The following is a 6,162-nucleotide window of genomic DNA, read 5'->3' as shown; positions in this document are numbered from 1 at the left end:
TGTCCAAACATGAAGAAATGAAGCTTAAGTATCAGTTGTATCTTAAATCTAATATGTTTTGGATGCGTTTGGGTGGAACCCTGGATGGTTTAGATTTATCTTAAGGCTATTTATCTATAGTACAACTAAACGGCTGGATCGACTTGAACGAATTTTTGCAGGATAACGTCTGTCGGGTCCGCTAGTATTATCTATATACAGTCAAACCTGGATAAGCGAGAGGTCAAGGGAGCACAATCTCATTCTCGCTTATAGAGGTTTCTCACTAGCCCGAGTTTCTCGCTAATGCTCCCTCTGAATTTCGATTCGCGATTTTCCGCATTCAAATGTATTCACTATTTTAAGTTTATGACTTTAATGACAGTACTTTAATTTTCCGTTTTTACATGATGCAGAACAGAACTTTCCTTCGCAATTGATTAACGATAAACTGAGTAAGTCCGACACACAGGACGGTACATATTATAAATATAATATGAAATCACTATATGACAGTTGATTATAAACGAAAATTAAACAAAGACACTGCTTGTTTCGTGCGAGAGGATTATTAGAAATTATTAGAGTTATTTTACTGGTGGTAGGACTTCTTGTGAGCCCGCGTGGGTGGGTACCACCTGCCCTGCCTATTTCTGCCGTGAAGCAGTAATGCGTTTCGGTTTGAAAGGTGCGGAGCCGTTGTAACTATACTTGAGACTTTAGAGCTTATATCTCAAGGTGGGTAGCGCATTTACGTTGTAGATGTCTGTGGGCTCCAGTAACCACTTAACACCAGGTGGGCTGTGAGCTCGTCCACCTATCTAAGCAATAAAAAAAAAACATAAATACTATTCGTTTTTTTTTCTATATGACGAATGTATTAACTAAATGAGTCATTAACATCTGGTCTATTGACTAACTCATTCACTTACCTGCTTCATACTCAATTTTAGCCAATTGAGTTTCTCGCCGGATTTTCTCAGTGGGTCGCATTTTCGACCCGGTGGTAGATTCTACAAAGCACCGGCTAGGGTGAGCAACGCCCTCAGGTTTGAAAGAGTTCACTTACACGTTAAGTCATGCTGGCATAGCCTCTCAAGACTACCAGGTTAGGTAGAAAAAATAATCTATTCCAATTAAAAATTCCAAAATTCAATTCAAAATTCCAAATCTATTCTAATCTATTCCAATGCCATGTTTTTTTCACATACGAATATTAGATTGTAATTACATCGTTTATTACTATACTCTCTTGATAACTTTCCATTCTTATACAATCCGTATTTAAATCGATTTAGACGCGCATCACGAAGAACACTGACTGGCCTTCTTACCGCCGTCATATTACACAGAAACATATTTCGAATTTCGTTATTTCCTCAGATATTTCCATACATCATAATCATCATCATCATCATCAGCCTTTATCTGCCCACTGCTGGACATAGGCCTTCCCCAATGCCTTCCACATAATGCGGTCCTCCGCCTTCCGCGTCCAACGACTTCCCGCCGTGCGCACTAAGTCGTCAGTCCACCTGGTTGGAGGACGCCCCACGCTCCTTGTACCCATCCGTGGCCTCCATTCGAGGACTTTCCTCCCCCACCTGGCGTCGCTGGCTCGACAGATGTGACCGGCCCATATTTCCATACGCAACGCAGCTTCTCGAAAGGAGAAACCCGAAATCCATACAAACTTGGGCCTGGCGTTACAGTGCTAGAATTTGGGCATAAATTACAACACCTAAGAAGGTTTCATGAGCCAAATTTTCAGGTCTCCCAGCAATGGCCAAATTGGTAATATCAGACAATGTTTACATTTTAGGTTATGTTTATTGTTCGAGATATTTTAATAAAAAAACGATATTTTTGAGGCTGTTTCCTACTAAATATGAGTATTTTTTCTACGAAACCTGTTGCAACAACAGGTTGCTTGAAAATAAAAATGGAACCTGTTACGAGAAATCGCGCGTTAGGTTGTTTACGAAAACGAACGAAAGCCAAAAATTAAAAACAACGTAATGCGAAACGCGCGATATTTATATGAAATTTTGTTATATAAAATATAAATCATTACGTGATCCCATATTATCTCATCTCATTTCATTTTAATTCATGCCTTTTTTTTTATTGCTTAGATGGGTGGACGAGTTCACAGCCTACCTGGTGTTAAGTGGTGACTGGAGCCCATAGACATCTACGACGTAAATGCGCCACCCACCTTGAGATATAAGTTCTAAGGTCTCAGTATAGTTACAACGGCTACCCTGCCCTTCAAACCGAAACGCATTACTGCTTCACGGCAGAAATAGGCGGGCGGGAGGCGCGGACTCACAAGAGGTCCTACCACCAGTAAAATTATTAATGTAACTACACCATAGAAAAACTCAAAAGTGCCAAATCGGGTTTTTCATGTTATATTTAAGATTGTCAGTTGAAAATATTTTGAATTGCTGCTGTTGCCGACATTATTGCGTGTCATAACTAAATGGCACAGTTATTTATTTCTTTTAATGATTTTTGTTAGTAGATTTTGGTGCTTTACGTTACGTTATTCAATGAGATTAAGTTTATAGTCTGGCCAGCGAATCATGGCACAACTAAATAGCGGCAATCCAAAACATCTTCAGTTGGCAACATTAAAGATAACATAACACGTCTCCTTCACACTCATAAGCTAGACCGCGCGAGAGAGAAATGGGCAGACTTTTCATGATGCGCATGCAGCGTGATGTCACGCCACGCGCTTATTCACAAACACTACACAAGCGCAACGTGTGAATGTGTTGAACGCGAGCTACATGGTAGGCGGAGTGAGGGGTGTAAGGTTTTTTCGTTACGGAATTTCATGATTCGGTCGCCGCGCTCAAGGCAGGCGATAAAAGCTATGCAATAGCTTAAAAATACAATTACAATTACTGTAAAATGTTACTTGAATATTTAAAAAAAACTTGTAGCAAGGGTGTGTTTAAATTACAAACAATATATTTTTGTTTTGTCTCCGTCTACAGAATCTAGTAGACTCGTTCGGTAGTCGGGCAGACTTTTCTTTTTACAAACGAACGAACGGGCTTATAGCTCACCCGATGTTAAGTGGTTTCTTGAGCTCATAGATAGTATAACCTTGTGTGGCGGTAGCCATCAGAGAACACAAGATATTTGACAGATGCCTGAATCTCGCTTACGACATTTTCAAGATAAGCTTCCATATATATACAAGTTCCGAACTACAACATTCGACATCCGTTTATCTCCCCCCTGACAAACCTCCTGAGCAGTGACCTCGAGACACTGCTCGGTATGGGGGACGCGGTCATCCTGGCAGGCGATTTAAATTGCCACCACACAAGGTGGAACTGCCATCGCACGAATGTGAACGGTAGGCGTCTCGACGCGTTCATAGACGACCTCACATTCGAAATATTCAACCCCCCGACCCCCACGTGCTATCCGTACAACGCCGCGCGTCGTCCGAGCACAATAGATCTGGCACTGCTGAGGAACGTAACTCTGCGCTTACGCTCCATCGAGGCAATGTCAGAACTCGACTCAGACCACCGACCTGTCGTCATGCAGCTCGGTCGCCCACTCAACCGCGAACCAGATACGAGGACCATGGTGGATTGGAAGAAGCTGGGCACGTGCTTAGCTGACACCGCTCCACCAATCCTCCCTTGCGGCCCGGATTCAACTCCATCCCCCGAGGATACCGTCGAATCCATAAACATCTTCACTGATCACGTCTCGACGGCGATCATAAGATCCTCGAAACAGGTCGATGTGGAGGACTGCTTCCACCGCATCAGACTTTCCCCCGATCTTAGGGACCTCGTTAGAATTAGAAACGCGGCAATCCGGGCCTACGATCGATATCCCACGGATTCAAACCGGACTCGGATGCGTCGCTTACAGCGGGAGGTCAAATCCCGCTTAAGCGACGCCCGAAACGAAAACTGGGATAGTTATTTAGAAGAACTCGCGCCCACTCACCAAGCATACTGGCAACTAGCTAGGACCCTCAAGTCCGAAACTATAGCCACTATGCCGCCTCTCGTACGCCCCTCAGGCCAATCACCGGCTTACGATGACGATGACAAGGCAGAGTTGCTGGCCGATGCACTGCAAGAGCAGTGCACCACCAGCACTCAACACGCGGACCCCGAACACACCGAGTTCGTCGACAGGGAGGTCGAGCGCAGAGCTTCCCTGCCGCCCTCGGACGCGTTACCCCCCATTACCACTTCCGAGGTTAAGGAGGCGATCGATAGCCTACAACCACGGAAAGCTCCCGGCTCCGACGGCATCCGCAACCGCGCGCTTAAAGTGTTACCAGCCCAACTGATAACGATGTTGGCCACCATACTAAATGCTGCTATGACGAACTGCATCTTTCCCGCGGCGTGGAAAGAAGCGGACGTTATCGGCATACACAAGCCGGGCAAACCAAAGAACGAAACCGCGAGTTACCGCCCCATCAGTCTCCTCCCGGCGATAGGCAAACTATACTACAACAAACTATAGGAGCCGTTCGCTCCTTCGTAAACGCCTCTGGGACTTCGTATCCGCGAACAAAATTCTGATAGACGAGCAGTTTGGATTCCGCGCCAGACACTCGTGCGTCCATCAAGTGCACCGCCTCACGGAGCACATCTTACTAGGGCTGAACAGGCGGAAACCCATTCCGACAGGAGCCCTCTTCTTCGATATCGCTATATAGCGAAGGCATTCGACAAAGTCTGGCACAACGGTTTGATATACAAACTGTATAACATGGGAGTGCCAGACAGACTCGTGCTCATCATACGAGACTACTTGTCGAACCGTTCGTTCCGATATCGAGTCGAGGGAACGCGTTCCCGGCCTCGTCACGTCACAGCCGGAGTCCCGCAAGGCTCCGCCCTCTCCCCGTTACTATTCAGTTTGTATATCAATGATATACCCCGGTCTCCGGAAACCCATCTGGCGCTCTTCGCCGATGACACCGCCATCTACTACTCGTGTAGGAAGAAGGCGTTGCTTCATCGACGACTTCAGACCGCAGCTACCACCATGGGACAGTGGTTCCGGAAGTGGCGCATCGACATCAACCCCACGAAAAGCACAGCGGTGCTCTTCAAAAGGGGTCGCCCTCCGAACACCACGCTGAGCATCCCTCTCCCGACTAGGCGCGTCAACACCCCCGCCCTTGCCGTTCGCCCAATCACGATGTTCGACCAGCCCATACCGTGGGCCCCGAAGGTCAAATACTTAGGCGTCACCCTCGACAGTAGGATGACATTCCGCCCCCACATTAAGACGGTACGCGACCGTGCCGCCTTCATTCTAGGACGTCTCTACCCGATGATATGTAGGCGAAGTAAAATGTCCCTTAGAAATAAGGTGACACTCTACAAAACTTGCATACGCCCCGTCATGACCTATGCAAGTGTAGTGTTCGCTCACGCGGCCCGCATACACTTAAAATCCTTTCAAATCATTCAATCCCGTTTTTGCAGGATAGCCGTCGGAGCCCCGTGGTTCGTCAGGAACGTCGACCTCCATGACGACCTGGACTTAGAGTCCATCAGTAAGTATCTGCAGTCGGCGTCCATGCGCCACTTCGATAAAGCGGCACGACACGAGAACCCTCTCATCGTGGCCGCCGGTAACTACATTCCCGATCCTGCGGACAGAATGGAAAGCAGTCGACGTCGCCCAAAACACGTCATCTCGGATCCTCCCGATCCACTAACGGTGCTTTTAGGTACTTCAAGCACCGGTCACCGTTCTCGTCGAACCCGTCGCTTGCGACGAAGGGCTCGACGAGTAAATTAACTCTCAGACACAGCCCATTGAGTTTCTCGCCGGATCTTCTCAGTGGGTCGCGTTTCCGATCCGGTGGTAGATTCTGCGAAGCACGGCTCTTGCTAGGGTTCGTGTTAGCAACATCGTCAGGTTTGAGCCCCGTGAGCTCACCTACTAAAGTTAGGGTTACGCTGACATAGCCTCTCAAGGCTATCAGCTTAGGTAGGAAAAAAAAAAAAAAAAAAACAACATTCGAACCGTCGGTCTACCGAGCAATATCACCCGCTCGGTGGAAGATCTTCCTTTCGTCGTTTTATCTCCGCATTGACCCTTTAGGCCTATGTATCAATTACTTACGCAAATCATTTGTTTTTAGAGTTAAGGTTTTTAAATACACGACGT

This window comes from Bombyx mori, chromosome 21 (genome assembly GCF_030269925.1).
Source record: "Bombyx mori chromosome 21, ASM3026992v2".
NCBI lineage: Eukaryota > Metazoa > Arthropoda > Insecta > Lepidoptera > Bombycidae > Bombyx > Bombyx mori.
This window is presented reverse-complemented; position numbering follows the sequence as displayed.